The 16953-nt window shown below is 57.3% G+C and overlaps 1 protein-coding gene across 5 annotated transcripts in view; it reads left to right on the plus strand.

The window, feature by feature from the left end:
• AHDC1 (AT-hook DNA binding motif containing 1) overlaps nucleotides 1-16953 on the plus strand; it is a 64932-nt gene that overhangs the window by 32368 nt on the left and 15611 nt on the right. For 3 of the 5 annotated variants that reach the window (XM_061391516.1, XM_061391542.1, XM_061391506.1), the window contains exons 3-5: nucleotides 11113-11290; nucleotides 16554-16665; nucleotides 16797-16834. The gene's annotated coding sequence lies outside the window, so the exon portion shown is untranslated. Of the gene's footprint in view, nucleotides 1-11112; nucleotides 11291-16434; nucleotides 16666-16796; nucleotides 16835-16953 lie in introns of all 5 variants that reach the window. The other 2 variants (XM_061391535.1, XM_061391525.1) reach the window with 2 other exon arrangements.

Genomic DNA, 16953 nt, shown 5'->3' on the forward strand with positions numbered 1-16953 from the left:
GTAGGATTTGGGGAGTTGGGGTACCGAGAAGGTGGGGCACGGGGCTGCTGGGAACTTCGAAGGATTGTGCAATGTAAACCTCTGGAAGCCTGTATCAGCCTCCTGTCCCTCTGGAACTGTCTCCCTGTCTTTCCTCCTAGTTTGCACCCCCAGAACATTCCCGTGGTCCCTGTCACTGTGACACAGGTACAGATGCAGTCCCAACTCTAAACAAAGAAAAGTGTGTTGCGGAAGCAGTTTCCCACATGCAGGATGGCGCAGAGATTTGTGGGTAGTCTCCACTGTGACTTTCTGGTGCTTGGAGGAGGTCGGCTGGATTTTTGGCTGGGTCGGAGGCTCTAAGATCTAGGGTACAGAGCAGGCTGTGCTTGACAGTAGAAAGAGACCTGGGCGGGGACACAGACAGCCTGGTTCTCTGCCCAACCTTGTGCCTGACTCCCCGTGGGCTCAGTCTCCCCATGTGAGGGGTTTAGGCCAGTGGTCTCTAACAGCCCTCCTGTCCTGTTCGTCAGTGGTTCTGGGTGAGGGATGAGGAAGTGAGGGGCAGTGGTCTGGAGGGACTGTGGGAAGCTGCCAGCTCCAGGGGGAGTTTGCAATGTGATCCCAGAGCGAAAATAGCCCAGGTCATTTTCAGCTGCTTGGGCGGAGGTATCTGATCCCGCCAGGGCAGGGCAGCTTGGGCAGGGGGCAGGGAGGAGCATTCTGTAAAGCTCTCTGGGAAACCAGACCCCAGGATGGGATGGTGGGGAAAGGTTGGCATGCCCGGCTGGACTTCCTGAGGACCCCCCACCCCCACCCCATGGGGGCTCTGGAATTTTAAGATGAAGAATGCAGAGGGTTAACAGGAGGTGAGGGCTGGACTCCAGTCCCCTTTGGGTCCTGGCCTGGATGAGGTGAAAGGTCAGCCCCAAGGAGTCCAGGCACAGCTGGGGAAGGAGTAACCCGATCCTTCTCCCTAGCCCTGCTCAGGGGATCACAGAGCTGCCTCCCCCAGGAAAGGTACTTTGACATCCCCAGGAAGAGTTTGTTTCGACTTGTTCTCAGCAGGCAATGAGGGGTAGGGGAGGGTCCTGGCCCAAGGGGTCAGGGAGAGCTCCAGGCCTGGAGCCCCAGCCAGTATGGCAGTGCTTTGTCATCCTAAGGTCAGGGGAGGTGGAGGTGAGCTTGCTGGAAAGGTTAGAGGTAGCGTGTTGTGGCCCTGCTCCCATTCTGTGTTCCATTTATGACTCTGATGGCCAACACTGAGGATTGAGGAAGCTTAAAGTTAGGAGACTACCCGCCCTCAACACACACACTGATTAGTGAGAGAAACTGCCAGCTACTAGACAGTGACATTACGATGCGTTTGGGGTGGTGAATTACCCTGACTCTGAAATGGCTTTGCTGTGTGTGATGGGGTCGTTACAGAGATAATACACAGAAGAACATGGACTCGGAAGTCAAGCCTGACCTGGGTTCAAATCCTTGTCTCTGTCTCAGACAAACTTTTTAACCTAAGCCTCAGTTTCCCCAACTACAAAGTGGGACTGATCGTCTTCATCATAAAGGGCAATCATGAGGGTTGGGAGAGAGCAAGTACTCAGTAAAAAGTAACCCTTAATGGGCCTCATTGTGTCCCAAGGCTCCAGAGGAGTTGGTGAGCTACAGCTGGTCTCAGGAAGAGGAGAGTTACGAGACTGTGACGGGGTCAGTGTCCCCAGGGCTCTGCGTGAGGCTGTGGGAGTATCCAGGTCACTTGGGGTTGGATGGGGTGAGGTAAAGGATGTTTAGTCTGTAGCAAGGGGTGGTTGGGGCAAGGTTCTTCTTAACAGCCGACCTCTGAGGCTGGCGACAGCCCCCTCTGCTGCCTACCCCGGCGGGTTTGTGCAGCCATGTGTGGGTGTAGCCTGTCCCCGGAGTGTGGCTGTAGGTATGTTTGAGAAGGCGCAGGCATCCCAAGAAAGAACAAGTTGCCTTTTGTACAAGCCCAACCCCGGGGCGGGTTGGGCCCTCTCTGGGGGATCCCCTGTTTCTGCGCCCGGCTCTCAGCCCACGGGACAGCGCCCCAGCCGCGCCGGCCACCTAAGGGGGCTGCGAGGCTGCCTGAGCGCCCCCTCCCGGGGGATCCACGCTTCGGGCCTGGAGCTGGGGGGGCGGGGGGCGGGGAGTGGTCTGGGGCAGGGGGCGTGCTTGGAGTCCTGGCCCCGCCCACGTGACGTCACCCAGGTGCTACCAATCTCTGGGAGCCGTGCCCACGGGCGGCCCGCCCCTTCCAGGCTCCGCGCTCTGAGATCTGGAGGCGCCGTGGGTGGAGGAGGCGGCAGGGCCGGCCCACGGGGCGGGGAGACCATTGAAAGGCTTCGCCCTTCCTGCCTTGGGCGGGGCTGAGCACACGACCCTGAGAGCGAACCGAGCTGCTCTCTTTGAAGAACCTCACAAGACCTCCTTTCTTCCTGGAGCACTCAACCTTCTTGCCCACCTGTCCAAATCCTACCAGGTACCACTTTCTGCAGGAAGCCTTCCAGAACCGACCTCTCCCCCACCCCCCACCAGTCTTTTTTCTTATTACCTACACCCTTTTAGCGATCCTCAGTCATACCAGTACTGACTGCTACTAACACCAGCAGCTGTCCACTGAACCATTTACTGTGTACCAGGCCTTTACGGGTCTTTCATGGAATATCTTACCTGATAGATCTCTGATTGCTTTCCACCTTGTATTATGAGCCTTTCGCACCCACTGGATTAGAAGTTCCTCTGGGAAGTGGTTCCAGACATGGCATAGCTCAGAATAGGCACTACTGAATGTTTAGGATGGATAATAAATGAAGAGACAGGCTCATGGAGGGAAAATATCCTGGCAGAAGTCCCACAGCAAATAGGTAGAAGAATCAAAGCTAGAAATGAGGTATCCAGGCTCCATTCAGGCCTTTAGTTCTGGTGTGTGACTAAGAGTAGGGAATTGCAAAGAAGGATGGCATAATCCTCCTCTCTCCCCGTAGGAGGGCTTCTCCCCCCACCCCCCCACCAAAGATCAGAGGAACCCGAAATCTGTTTTCCTCTGCAATTCACACACCTTGAACCAGAATCTCTGGCTCTTGAGAGGATGAGGAAGAAACAGTGATGGAGGAGCTGGGAGGGCTTTTGTAGGCCAAAGGGTTACCTCTGGGCTGTAAGGAGTAGTGTGGTTCCAGTAATTGGGGGTACTGGTTCTGGGGACATAAGGCATTTAGTTTGCAGGTGGGAGGTTCCAAGTTGAGCCGCGAGGAGGGTTGGGAGCCAAGGTATGTAGGGATTCAGTGCAAGGGAGGCAGGGTTTGTGCTGGGCAAGCACCACCCCCCCACCACCACCAGGCTGGCCTGGTGGAATGCTGGGAGGCCCAGGGGATGGGGCCAGGCAGCCAAGGTGTCTCCGGTGGTACAGAAGCAGTTAAGAGCTGCCTCAGCCCGTTCCTTCAGACAATTAGTGACATCTCGCTTGACAACACCACACTGAGCCGATGCAGACCTCAGCCCCCCTCCCGGCCCCCCCACGGCCGCTTCAGCTGTTTATTCTTGGGCTTTAACAATTGGGATTCTGACTTGGAGGAGCGGGCGCCCCGCGCTGCCCTCTGACCCTCCGTCGCCTTGGCAACTGGAGCCCGGTAGGCCTGGGCTCTGCGTTAGGATTACAGATCCTGAATTCACAATCTTGCTGCTCCCCTGCAAGCAGAAGCAGCAGCGGCAGCATGTGGGATCTTCAGCTAGACTGGAGGGGACAAGAAAGAGGATCCCCAAGGGCCAGCCTGAGGCACAGGTGGGGAACCAGGGATGCCCACAGGCAACCCAGAGCATGGTGTGCCCCCATGGAGTGGAGCAGGGCCCAGAGCTTTTCTCCATTCCCAACATCTCCCATCCTCTGTCTGGAAACTTTCTTCCTGGTAGAGCCCCCAGGGCAGGGGCCAGCCTTCTTCATCACCCTCCCCCTGTTTTTCCCCCAAGTCAGCCCCCTACCATGCCCAGACCTCCAAGTGCCAGCAGACTGTGCCCCTGCAGTGCCTGCAGCCATGGCAACAGCCCCCCCCCTTGTGAGCTCTCCTCCTCCCCCCCACCATCCCCCCCACCCCAGCAACCAACTGCCCCAGCTGAAACCGGAGCCGACGCATCTGTGAGCCTCATGCCCAGACTCACATTCCATTTCTGTCCGCTGTCCCCCCCAGCTCTGGCGACGACATCTCCCCCTCCTCCTCTTCACACCCCCTCCCTCCTTGCCTCTGTCTACTCCTGCTGCCCCCATCCCACCCCACACACACACTTTATCACTTAGTGTCTCCCCCTTCCTGCCTTCCCAGTCTCTGAGTGCCTCTCCCCCTCTCCCTCTGTCTCCAGTGGTCTTTGGGTGTGTCAGTCAGTCCCTCTGTCTCCAGCTTCCTGTGGTGTCTTCAGTCCCCTGTGCCTTGCCCCGTCTGTGGCAGCCCCTTCTCCATCTCCTTCCCCTCTGCAGGTGTCTTGCTCTCTCTCTCTGTCTTTGTCTCTGCCTCGTTCTGCTTGTCTCTCTGTCTCTTTGTCTTTTTCTTCCTCCTCTATCCTTCTCTCCCTGAAGGGAAGACTTCCTGTCTCTTTCTGGCTCTTTTCCTTCCTCGAGCTTTTCTCTGTCTTTTTGTCTCCCCATCTTTGTCTTCTTAACCTCATTCTGCCCTGTTTCTCTTGCCCCCCGACATGCTTCCTGTTTCCGCCTCTCTCTCCCTGAATCCAATTCTCTGCCTTGGTTTCTCCTTTGTCTCTCTTCCGACTCTCTCCTTCTAAATTCATAGATTTCTTTCCAGTCTTCTTTCTCTGTTTCCTAGTCATGAGGGGTCATTCCCCTCATGGCCCCTGGGATGGTGGGGGTCTCTCCGGAGTCACCCCAAAGGAGTCCTCTTTCAAGATAATCCTGGTGTTCATTCGGCACATGTAGTTGAACCTGAGATGAGATGGGGAGGTTCTAAGGGCAAAGAGTCAGCAGGGCGTGGGGCACAACGAACCAAGATTACCAGGCCTCTCTTCCCTTCAGAGGACGGGCTCCATCATCTAGTTTACCTTCACCCAGCCTAGGTAAGGGCAGACGGTAGTTGTTAGGGGCTGAACTGGCCCAAGAAGCCCCCTGGCTCTAGGAACTCCACGAAAAGCATGTTTAGGCCTCCTTCCCTGATTCCTGGGATTTGTTTCTCCCCCTCATACAATGATGGCTGCCGCAGACTGTGCCTCAGTTTCCCCTCTGGTACAGAGGGTATAGTCCCCTTGCTCTATCTCTGACTCCTCTTGAGTGCTTTGAGTTCCTGGAGCAAAATCAGGGTTATAAAGAACAGGGAAAGGGTGGAGTGACTTCCGCCGCCCTTGCTCACCAATACTTCTGTGCTGGAGGGGGACTTCAGCACAGAAGAATTGGTTTGGCTCAGGGCTGGGGTGGAATAAGGGTCCTGTCTCCTTAAGTGTCTGGTGGAGGACAGTGCCCCCTCTCCCCCCCGACCCACGACTGGCAGCCCTTGCTGTCAGGCCCTCCTCCTCACACCCCCTCTTTGGAATGAGCTTGGAGTCATGGGAAACAGACCCTGGGATGGCGGTGCCAGGCCTCCAGGGCCTAGCCCTTGCCTCTGGGTGTGATGAGACCTGGGCGGGCAGACAGTTCTAGGACTCCTGGGTCTGGGCACTACTCACCAAGGGGCCAGGCGGGGGAGTAGGGGTGCCTGGGGGAGGCGGGTTTGCACGCAAGGCATGCCGGGCCCCCTCGGCGGGTGGGTGGGGGGAACAAAGCTGGCATCGAGGCCTCAGCTAAAATTAGCCGCTTCCCTGCGCGGGAGCGAGCATGCCTGCCAGCCGCCCAGATCGCCGCTGCCTCGGCAGGCCATCTGTCGCCACGTTTTGCTCAGTCCCTCAGGGCCCCCCAGCTCCAGCCACCCCAGGGGCTAGAGAACTCTGCTCTGAGGCTGTCCCTGGCCAGGATGCTGGACACTGCTGCTGTCGTGCTGTGTGACCTCAGTCTAGGCCTGTCCCTCTCTGGGCTCCTGTACAACAACAGGGCCCCGGATGCTGACATCCCAAGACCCCCCCCAGTCCTTGCAAGCACCAGGTGCTGGCGCCACTCACGGGGGCTGGGGTGCAGGCTGCCTCCCTAGCCTTCTGGTCTGAAGTCTGAAGGTGGACCACGTGGGTAAAGGTCAAGCTATATGACAAACTCCTGTCCATTTTCTTGATCTTCATTGGACAGGAGAGCAGCTCTGTAAGCAACAGTACACACACACACACACACACACTAACTCACTCACTCACTCACTCTCTCTCTCTCCCTCCAAGCAGTCCTACAGAAACAGCTTCAGGCGGGAAGCCTGGAGGCAGAGGCTGGATTCAGCTGATACTAACTTGCCCTGTGGTTTGGGCAAGCCTCCTGCCCTTTCCTAGTCTTATCTTCCCCTCTTCAATAAGAAGCTCCCATTTCTGGACTTCCCTGGAGAGCCAGTGGCTAAGACTGCACTTCTAACGCAGGGGGCGTGCGTTCGACCCCTGGTCAGGGAAACCTCTCTGCTCTCCAGTTGAGGCAACTGAGCTCCAGAAAGCAGAGGTTCCTGGTGAGGAAGCAAGCAGTGGGCCAGGGTGTGAGCCGCCATGTCCTTCCTCCTCAGCACCTCCCGGGTTGCTGCCTCTTTCCCCTCCCCAGAGCCAAAGAGACTGAGCCTCTGCTCCAAGGTCACTCCGCTTGCCCTGGGAGGAGCTCAGACTTGAACCCAGGCCTCTTGGCTCCTGTCCTCCTCACTTTCTGGCCAGCAGGCTGGGCCTGTTCCCTGGGTGAGTCATGCCCCTGGACTTTGGCCTCCTTGTCAGGCTCTGTGGCCTGAATTGGAGAGGGGGCCTTGGTAAGAAAGAGGGGCTCCTCTGGCCGCAGTGGGTATCTGAAGCGATCATCCCACCCTGTCCATCCTGGGCCCCCGAGCGTGTGGTGACAGCCACCCCTACCCCACCTGACTCCACAGCCTCCGAGAAGTCCTGTTAGGACCTGCTCCTCAGGCCTTAGGGCCAGGACAACCTCGTTGGTCTCTGCATTCTATTCCCCCCAAAGCAACTACGTTCTATTAGAAATGGGGGGGGGAGCGCTGCTTGGGAAGGTGGCATTTTCAGGTTGTCCATGCCCAGGCGGCCTGCCTTCTTCCCGGTACTCATCCTCCTGGCCCCGGACTACCCAGGAGAGAGGCCATGGCGCCGCCCCTCCTGGTGTCCAGGGACCAAGGTCACGCCCAGAGCCCTGTGCGCCTCCACCTCCTGGGGCCAGCGGTGTTTGTCACTGGGGCAACGTGTGGCTGTGCCCGGCGCTGGCAGTGCTGGGGTGACATTCATGCCCTGTGAGCTGTGACGCCTCTGCAGGCAGAGGACGGCACCACCAGGCTGGCAGTGATGGGGGAGGGGCCGGTGGGCTGTCACCTGTCCAGAGCAGCCCGGGGTGACATGTCCTTTACCCACCCGGCAACCTGGAGGGGGAGGACTCACGGGGAAGGTTGTGTCCCTGGCTTATACTCGATGTGTTGTGGGGAGGGGGCTGTACCTTTATCACACCTGGAAAGTGAGGTGTGTGTGTGTGTGAGAGAGGTTCTCTGCATTTTGCACCCTGTTGGGGTCCTATTTGTGTGTCGGTCCCACCCTCTGGAGGGTGACAACTGTGTTTCTGTCTCAGACTGTCTGGAGTTATCAGGTGTGCCCATCTCAGGCTTTGGAGGAAGTGACAGGTTCTGTGCTTAGCCCCTCCTGTTAGGAGGGTAGTCACCCACTCATCCGCCTATCTCTCTGACTGTTGGGTGTGTGTGTGCGATGTCACCATGTGCCCATCTCATGCCAGTGTAGGGAGTGACGTGTGACTATCTCGTGCTGGTGGGGGGCTCTCAGGAACTTGGGAGCTTGTCTCTCGACTCTAAGGAGAAGACATGTTGCCCAGTGGCATGGGGCTGTCAGTTGGCAGGGCCTCAAAAAGCAGGCCAGAGCCAGGACGCAGACCATGGGCACAGGGACAAGCTGGGATCGGGGCAGGGGTGCAGGGCAGGAGGGTCTGGGCTCCCCAAGACCTAACTTGTGACCCAGGTGCCAGCCCTTGGGACTGTTCCCTGGGAGGAAGGAATTTGCTGTTTTTCAGATGATGTGGGCTGGGGCAGGTGCGACCTGGTAGGCAGGGCACCAGGCAGGGGTGGCATGGAGGGGCTTGTGTCCCCACGAGTCTGGGGGCCCTGTGCCTCGCCTCTCCTGCCCCTGAAACTGTTAAACTAATTAAGGCTGTGGAGCCGCAGGATTAATCGGGGCAGCTCGGCGCGGGCCAGGAGCTCAGGTAGTCGATTAGTGCGCCGCGGAGGATATTGGATTTCTGAACCGCAAGTCAGCACTATTCGGGCCTGTTATCTCTCCCAGGCTCCAGGGTCAGGAGGCGGGAGGCTCCAGGGCTCGCTGGCCGCCCCCGCCTGGCTGCTCCAGGGCGGCCACTCCCCCTGCCCACCCATCGCCTCTGCCCTCCCTGACCCTGCATCAGGTTCCCCCTGAGTCTCCCCTCCATCAGGCTTGCAGCCCCAGCGCCCCCCACCCCGCCCTCTCCCTCTCGGTCCTTCCAGGCCTGACTAGCACCCTGTGCCTCCTCGCTGACACGCTCCTCAGCCCCTGACCAGCCTCTCTCCACCCTGGTCTCCTTAGCAGTTGCCGACCCTGTCCCCCACTCTAAGCCTCGCCCAGCATCACCCAGTCCTGTCTCTGCTTTGGGGTTTGTGTGTCCTTGTCTCTGCTTCTCCTGTCTCTCTCCCTGTGCGACTCTGTTGAGTCTTTCTCTCCCTGTGTCTTTTCCTCTCCCTCTCTCTCTCTCTCCGTCTTTTCCTCTCTCTCTCTTGTGTGGTCTCGGCTGGTGTCTGCAACCAGAACAAATCTCCCCCAGCCAACACCCCCTGAACAAGGAGGCCAGAGCAGCTAATGGGAAACATGTGATGCTGCCTTGCGCCTGGAGCACCGTGAAGGGAGCCTTAGTCCCAGCTCAGCCCCTGCTCCCACCCCCCCTCCTTGCCGCATTCCCCCCACCACGCTGTCCCCTGCCTTCCAGCCCGTGTGGGCACAGTCACAAGTTCCTCAGTCATTACCATCTAAAGGGGCGGGCGAGCTGGCCATTATCAGTTGGGGAATATCAGGTTGGGGAGGGGCTGGGAGCAGCTTCACTCCTCAGGTCGCCCCAGCCCCCAGGGCCAGGCAGACCTCATGCAGACTCCCCCCCAACCACCAGCACCATATGTAGGAGAACAGGGCCAAGATGAGCTGAGCTCCAGGGGCCTGAATGGGGGGCCGCCAAGCCACCCCCACTGGAGGGCTCTGGGGCCACCCAGATTTCCATCTTTTCCACCCTTCTGGGCCTCTGGGGAACCGCAGAGGTGGGGGCTCCCCGAGGGCTTGGGAGCTGCCGGGCTGCATTTCTGTGCCCACCCAACCATGGGGGGAGGGGGGATGGATCAGAGGAGGGAGGCTCTGGCAGGTTGAAATTCTCCTTCTCTGCCTGTGGATAAATTGTCCCTAATCCAGGCTTGGGGAGTTGTCTGGCTCCTACAGAGAGAGAGAGAGAGAGAGCAGGAGATAGGGAGGGAGGAGGGAAGCAGGCATACAGACACAGTGACACAGACACACACTATCACAGAGTCTCACATACACGCGTGCACGCACGACAAGTTACACAAAGGTATCACATGAGCACTGAAGCACCACTGTGCTGACAGGCACACCATGGCACACACTCACATGTTGCGCTGACACAGACATACGATGACATGGCACAAGGGCCCACTGACATACACAGGTGCACAGTGATGAGGTCTTACAAGACGCACGTGCAGGGTCACAGTCAAGCACACACTGACCCGCGGTGAAACAGACCCACAGGGACACTGTGACCAGTCGCACCACGAGCCTGAAAACCCAGAGAAAGGCAGAGGGAAGGAGGGAGATGGCACTGATCCAGTGACACCAGTGCCCCCAGTCACTGGCCTCGAGACTGGAAACCTGTGAGGACAGTAGAGGGTCCACTCCCCTCCTCACCCCAATGCACACACATCCAGAGATGGGCAGAAGTCAGTTCGGCTCCTGACACGGCCAGATGCAGAGTGTGTACACACGGGCACACATGCCTCAATCACAGCTGGGTACACTGGTCACACATTAGGCACATATACCTGTGTGTCCCCATAGGTGTGCGAACATAGGCTCAGCTGGACACACACAGAGAACTGAACAGACCCAGATACACACATGAAGACACCAACTCTAGTAAATAGCAGCTCTCACACACACACAGAGACAGTCCTATACATGGGCACTCTTAAACACACATATACTTGCATAGACATACAAAAATACACAGAGAAACATACAGAAGGCTAAGTAGACCCAGGAAGCCACACACAGGTGTGTTTGCCCAGACAGCTGAATGCTCACAGACGTGCAGGATCTCTTTAACACGCATGTACACACACACATTCCCAGGCAACCAAAACCTATAAGCAGTCCATGAGGCCTGGTTCCCAGACCCCTCGGGGCTCAAGTACAAACCTCAGGGAGGTAGACAAATGGGCAGGAAGCAGAGGGGGTGAGGAGGGCCCTAGTTATTAAAGAAAATAAGAGAGAGAACCAGTCTTGGATGGAGAAGGGTAAATGCTAGCTGCGTATACACCCCTTGTGAAGATCTGCAGTCACCATCACTTTGAACAGTAACTCTCACACCTGCATTGTAAATGCTCTTAGCATTTATAGTTTCCCTAGAGCACTTCTCCCCGTTCATAAACTCTCCCTATTTTATACATTAGGAAACTGAGAGCCAGAGAGGTTAACTGACTCGCCTGAGATCCCACAGGTGATGAAAGTTGAGCCAAGGACCATTCTGACACCCAAGACCAGGTTCTTTTCGCCATAGCGTATGTGTTCTTGTTCATGCATACATATCTGCCCATGCAGAGATACTGCCTGGGGATTCAAGACACAGTTCGTAGTCCCCAGTGAAATGAGGTTGGAGCCACTTTCTGTGTACGTCTAGACTCACCTAGGATGGTCTCCTGGTCCCTCTGTCTGGTTCATCCTGTATCCATGCTTATGTCTGGGGTGCTGTTTTTGTTTTCACAGATGGGAGCTTGCCTACCTGTCTACCCATTGGCCTGGACACCAGAGCCTGCCCAGCTAAGTGCGTGCAGAGGGCCCCGGGTTTGGGGCGATTCTCAGGCTGCCGAAGAGACCACCCTGGAATCACTGGCGAAGACAGGCCTTGGCTGCTGAGCTGGGCCTATCTGCACAGCTTGCTCAGGTAACAGTGTACAGAGAAGCTGGGTCTGCCGGCCACCCCAGGAAGTGGGGATCAGGGGTACTACTTCTCAATCCTATCAGGGATCCCTCCCCTCTCAGCTTAGGCCAAAAAGAGGCCCTTTAGTATCAAAATACTGTAACTACACTTACTCAGACTCCCCGTTATCCAGAAAGGCAAGGTCCATGGATATACAGCCAGTTCCCCCAAGTCCTGCCTCCTAGTCGGGGGACCTGCACCTGGATGACCTGAGAGAACTGGGCAGTGAAAGGGGTTGTCCCAGTGATCAGAACCCAGGGCAGAGGTAGAAACCAGAATGCCTGCTGTGTGATGCTGACCCCCCAGGACCCCTGTCTCCTAGAGTCTGTGGAAGCTGAGAGGACCTGGGGAGTTGAGGTACGCTGGGCTGCCCTCCTGGGATGAGATGGGGCAGGGGCGGGGGCAGGAACCATCTCCCTAGCCTAGGCCCAGATGAGCCCACCCAGGCAGGCTAGAGAGCAGCAGAGGCCAGGTGGAGCGGCCCTGCCCTGCAGAGGCAACTCCCCGAACTGACACATGAAGCCTCAGGCTCCAGGAAGCTCCCTAGAGCCCAGCCTGCATGGGGACCCCACCCAGCTTCCAAAAGAGCATTCCTGGGGCCTGAGGTCTGGGGGGGTGGAGTCTCCCGGGATTGTCAGGGTGGGGATGTCAGAGCTGGGTGTACCCAGTTGTAAATGTACAGGGCATCTAGTGTGCAAGTACTCCAGCTTGTGTGCAAGCAGGCGTGTGTAGGACTCTGTCCTGAGGTGTGCAGGGTGCTGTACATAAAAGTCTAGGTGGACTGGCCTGGGAGACATTCACTGGCTGCATACATGGTACATGGGAGTGAGTGTGTAGGACTCAGGGTGTGTCCTGTGCAGGTGTGGGGAGGCTAGAGTGTTGTGTGTGCCATGCTGGGTGGCATTCCTGGGCAGGGTGCTAGTGTACACTGGAGAGGTGTGCAGACAAGACTCTGAATACACCCGGGTGATACACGAGTACACACTGGGTGGGGTGGATCATGTACACAGAAGTTCTTCTGTGTGTCACCAGGGAAGCGTGTGTTCAGTGGCTGCACACACTGGGGGATGTGTGTGCACGTGGCTCCATTTGTGCTTTGGAGGTGGGCTGGGCAAGGCTTCAGCTGAGCTGGGCTCAGCAGTGCCCAGTCTTGTGGCCAAACTGCTGAAGTCACTTCCTTTCCAGCAGCAACTTTCCAGGAGGAGGAGTTTTTCAGACCTGGGTGGGGAGGGGTGGGGGGGCGGAACAAGGAGCTCTCAGGGGAAGGAGGTGGGCGGTGGTGAGGCTGTGGGGAGGGCCTGGTGGGGCTGGAGGAGGGGTGTCCTCCGGGAGACAGAAGGAAAGACAAGGACAGGAGTCTGGAAGGGCCAAGGGCAGGAGGGGATGGGGGCGGAGCAGGCGGGAAGCACAGTCCCTGGGTGACCTCGGAGAGAGGAAGGGAGGGCCGCCCGGCAGGGTGACCCTCGGGTTCAGCCAGAGCTGGGGGTGGTGCCCACACACCTGGCACCCAGGGCAGGGGGCTGGCAGGGGGCGGGTCTAGGGTAGACCTGCTTGCCAGGTGCCCTGCTCCGGGCAGGAAGGGGGTGGGCAAGGGCTGCACAAAGGAGCTCTGTGTGGCTGGGGGTAGGGTGGGGTGGGGTGTGCTGTGCTATTGGGGGGGTTGGCCCTGATGATTCCAGGGGGCGGGGCGGGGCTTGCTCCCCTTGGGGGCATCAGTGGCTCTAAGGGGACACCTAGTGGCGAGGGAGGGTAGTGCATTGAATGACCTAGGTGGGAGGGGTGAAGAAACTGAGAGGAGGGGGTAGATTTAGAAGTCAAAAATTAGACCTGGTTGTTGGGACCAGGACAGTTCAAGGAAGCCGCAGGGGAGGGGGCTGACTCTCTGTGGACAGTGGAGAAGTTTGGTTCAGAGGAGCTCAGCAAACCCAAGTGCAGACACTCTTCCCTGTCATGGCTGTTTGTCCTTAAGGGCTTTTCTTAACCTCTCTGAGCCTCCATTTACATGCCAAATAAGTGACAGCTGCCCGTTATTATTTTCATCATCGTTATTTTTTTGGTAACAATTCTGGTCCAGAGTCAGGTTGGAAGGAGATCTTCAGGGGTGGGTGGGAGGGGGCTGAAGAGAAGGAAATTGAGAGGGGAGGGTGATGCATAGTTCCTGAGGGGGTGCAGATCCTGGGAAATAAAGGTCCCTCCCAAGGGAGGTGATTGAGGGAAGGTTTCAGCGCAGCAGTGATAGCCCCCTTTGAGGCCGAGTTTTCCATTTGAGGACATCTCTGGGCCTTCAGTCTGGGCTGGGAGGGAAATGGTGTGTGTGGGGTGGGGGGTGGGGGTGGGGAGGAGGCTGGAGAGAGGGTCATGAGGCCGGAAGTGAGAGCTGGGGCTGGCAGCCTGGCTCCCCTGGGGAGGCTGCGGGTGGGGGAGGGGGAGGCTGGCTGGGGAAGGGGTGGGGTGGTCAGAGCCGCAGCGGGGGAGGGTGGGGCTGGGGACTCAAGGATGTGGGCTGGCCCTTCCCGGCACTGTGCGCAGCAGGTTGGGGCCCCCAGCCCCCCTCCCAGCCGGCGGGTGTCCCCACAGGCAGGCTCAAGACACACTGACCCAGAAGCAGACAGACGACGGACAGAGGACCCTTTGCCACTTTGTTCACAGACGTGGGGATAGGTGGTACCCTTGGGAGGGGGTCCAAGAAAACGTCTGCCTGGGTGTGGTGGGGAGGGGAGCCAGTTGCTTCCCTCAGATCCTGGAGGCCGCGGACAGTCAGGAGGTCTGGCAGGACGACGCGCCCAGAGGTCTTCACGGGTGGGTGGAACAGAAGCAGCCGCTGGAGAGGCGGTTTGTCTCTTCTGCCAAGGTCACACCCTCAGGCCCCCAGTGGGAGGTCTCCAGAGTAGGGAGGGTTGGTGAGCCCCACCCTCAGCGAGAGAGGGGCGGTGGCTTGTGGTAGGCATCTCGAAGAGGGCAGCGGATCCACGGGTCAGCCGTGCAACAGGAAATAGGACCTGGAGATTCCAGAGTCTGAGCCCCTTCCCTCCTTCGTGAGTGTCTTACTCACAGTTCTTCCCGCAAGAGCGGCTGTGAGATTCTTCAAGCAGAGAGGGCCTGGCCTAGAAGGGGCCCGACCACAGTCTGCAGGCGGGCATGAGAGAGAACAGAACCCGAAGCGATCTAGTAAATGGGACGGTGAGGAGCAGCTGCGGCCTGGGACCTGAAGAGACACGGGGGTGTTCTGCTTGGATGAACAACACACTGGGGGCCACCCCTCCCCATGCTATCTTGTGGTCTTGGGCACAGTCTGTTTCCCTCTTCCGGTCTTAGTTTCCTTGTCTGAAAAATGGGAGGGGCACAAGGTGACACTGGAACAGTGTACCCACTGGGGGGAAGCTGATTAAAAATGCAGATTCCCAGGGCCTTCCCTAGTTAAGTGAAGTGAAGTGAAAGTTGCTCAGTTGTGTCTCTCTTTGCAGCCCTATGGATGTAGTCCATGGAGTTCTCCAGGCCAGAATACTGGAGTGGGTAGCCTTCCCCTTCTCTAGGGTGGTCCAGTGGTTAAGACTCCGTGCTTCCACCACACAGGGCACAGGTTCGATCCCTAGTTGGGGAGCCAAGATCCCACAGGCTGCACAGTGCCTCCAAAAAAAAAAAAAAAAACCACCAGATTCCCAGATGTCCCTTCAGATTTATGAGTCAGACTCCCTGGACTAGGGTCTGCATATCTGGAAGGTTGCACAGCTCCCCAGGCCCAGGGTTTAGAAGCCCAAGGGTTAGGTGATTTTAAGGTTTCTCCCAGCCTTAATTTAGACCGCAGCTCTAGAAGGAGCACTTTCAGGAGTGTCCAGAGGAGCATTGCAAGAGCTAGGAGTGGAAGGAGGCTTTGGACTTGGCAGAATTAGAAATCTTGCCACTTAGCAGCTATGTGACTTCAGGCAAGTTATACAACTGCTCTGAACCTGCTTCCTCTGTAACATGGAGGTAATAATCCACGTCTCCCGGTTCACTGAAGATGCAGTGGGTCATATAGGTGGAGGTGCTTTGTAGGTGGCATGTTGCTGCCCACCAGAGGGGAGTGGACAAGTGGCCCTGCCCATACCTCCCTGTCCCCAGGTCAGCTCTGCTGTCTTCCTGTGGAGTACAAAGTGATCCTCCCAGTGATCAGGGCTCATTCAGCTTCCTGCTCCCCCAAACCAGCTCCTGGGGATCAACCAGGGCCCTGAGTCCCCTGGCTCCTTTGGGAGTCAGACGTGCCTGGATCTAAATCCCAATTCAGCCTGACCAGCTTAGGGAGTTGCTCAGTAAATGTTTACGTAGCATCCATAGCCCAGGCCCTGGGGCCAGGGGATACAACGGTAGACAAGACAGACTTGGTCCTTGCCCCTGAGAGCCCACACTCCGGGAGAAGACACACTGAACAGCCAGTCACACAAGTAATTGACTGCAGTCCTGATAACTACTGTGAAGGTGAAATAAAGGGGGGCTCTGAAAGTACGTGGCAGGGCCAAGCCGAGGCTAGAGGTGGCAGGGGAGCAGAGAATGTCCCTTTTCACATTCTTAATCTCCCTCCCTCCTTCCACATCCTACCTGGGTCCCACTTTGGGGTCTGGAGAAGAATGAGAGAGAGCCTCGTGGAGAAAGGCTGATTGTTTTGTGTGTTTCATTCATTTATTTGTTCAGTAGATATTTTCTGAAGCACATTTATGGGCCGTGGTGGGGGATACACTTGACAGCAGGGCGGAAATCCTTGCCTTCATGGTGCTTACCACCTTCCAATGGATGGCTTCCTCGACTGTAAAAGTGGGGGTGATGATCGTATTGATTTCAGCTTTGCAGGGGGGGTTAGATAAGATGATCCGTGTAATGCACCCAGGGCATGAACTTTTATTGTTGTTGACTCTTGGTATGATTGTTGGACCTCGGACCTCAGGCGCTCTTCAGTTTTTCTCTGCTGCTGTTATTCCACTAATTACGTCACTTATGATTGTCTCATCAGTGTTTGTCTACCTAGTGTTTGTGCACAGTAGACACTTCACAAATACTGAGTATATGAATGAATGAATATGTTACTTCGTCTCTGAGCCTCCGTTTCCTCATCTGCAAAATGGGGTTATTAATAGCCCCTACCTCACAGGATTGATATGAAGAATTAAATGAAACGATGCCTGGACAGCTTCCAGCCCAGTGCCTGGCGCCCAGTAGGTGCTCACTAAACCTGAGCTGCGATGGTCCTTTCCAGGCGCTGTCCACGCCCCGAGGCCTGGGCTCGGGCCAAAGTTGCTTCACAACACCCCCAGCTGACAGCCAGCGACTGGCAGAGCCCCCAGGCACGGGGGCCCTCTCTCTTCCAGGTCAGCCAGAGTTCCTGGGGAGCTGGGCTTGGGGTGGGGGTGGAGACGGGGCCCTGTGGGCAGGTGGGCAGCGGTTGGGCTATGGCTCCCAGACCACTGAGATGGCCTCTTGTCTGTCTTGTTACCCACAGACATCTCCAGTGTGACAGCCCAGGCGGCAGAGCCGAGGGTGAGTGACCAGGGTTTGCCTCAGGGGTGGGGCAAGAAGGAAGAGGCCGTGTCCTTGACAGGACCTCCAGGCCCTCAGACGGGCCTGGCCCCCTCCTTAAATTGATCTGGAGTGGTTGC

The sequence above is a fragment of the Bos javanicus genome, chromosome 2 (assembly GCF_032452875.1).
Source record: "Bos javanicus breed banteng chromosome 2, ARS-OSU_banteng_1.0, whole genome shotgun sequence".
NCBI classification, from domain to species: Eukaryota; Metazoa; Chordata; class Mammalia; order Artiodactyla; family Bovidae; genus Bos; species Bos javanicus.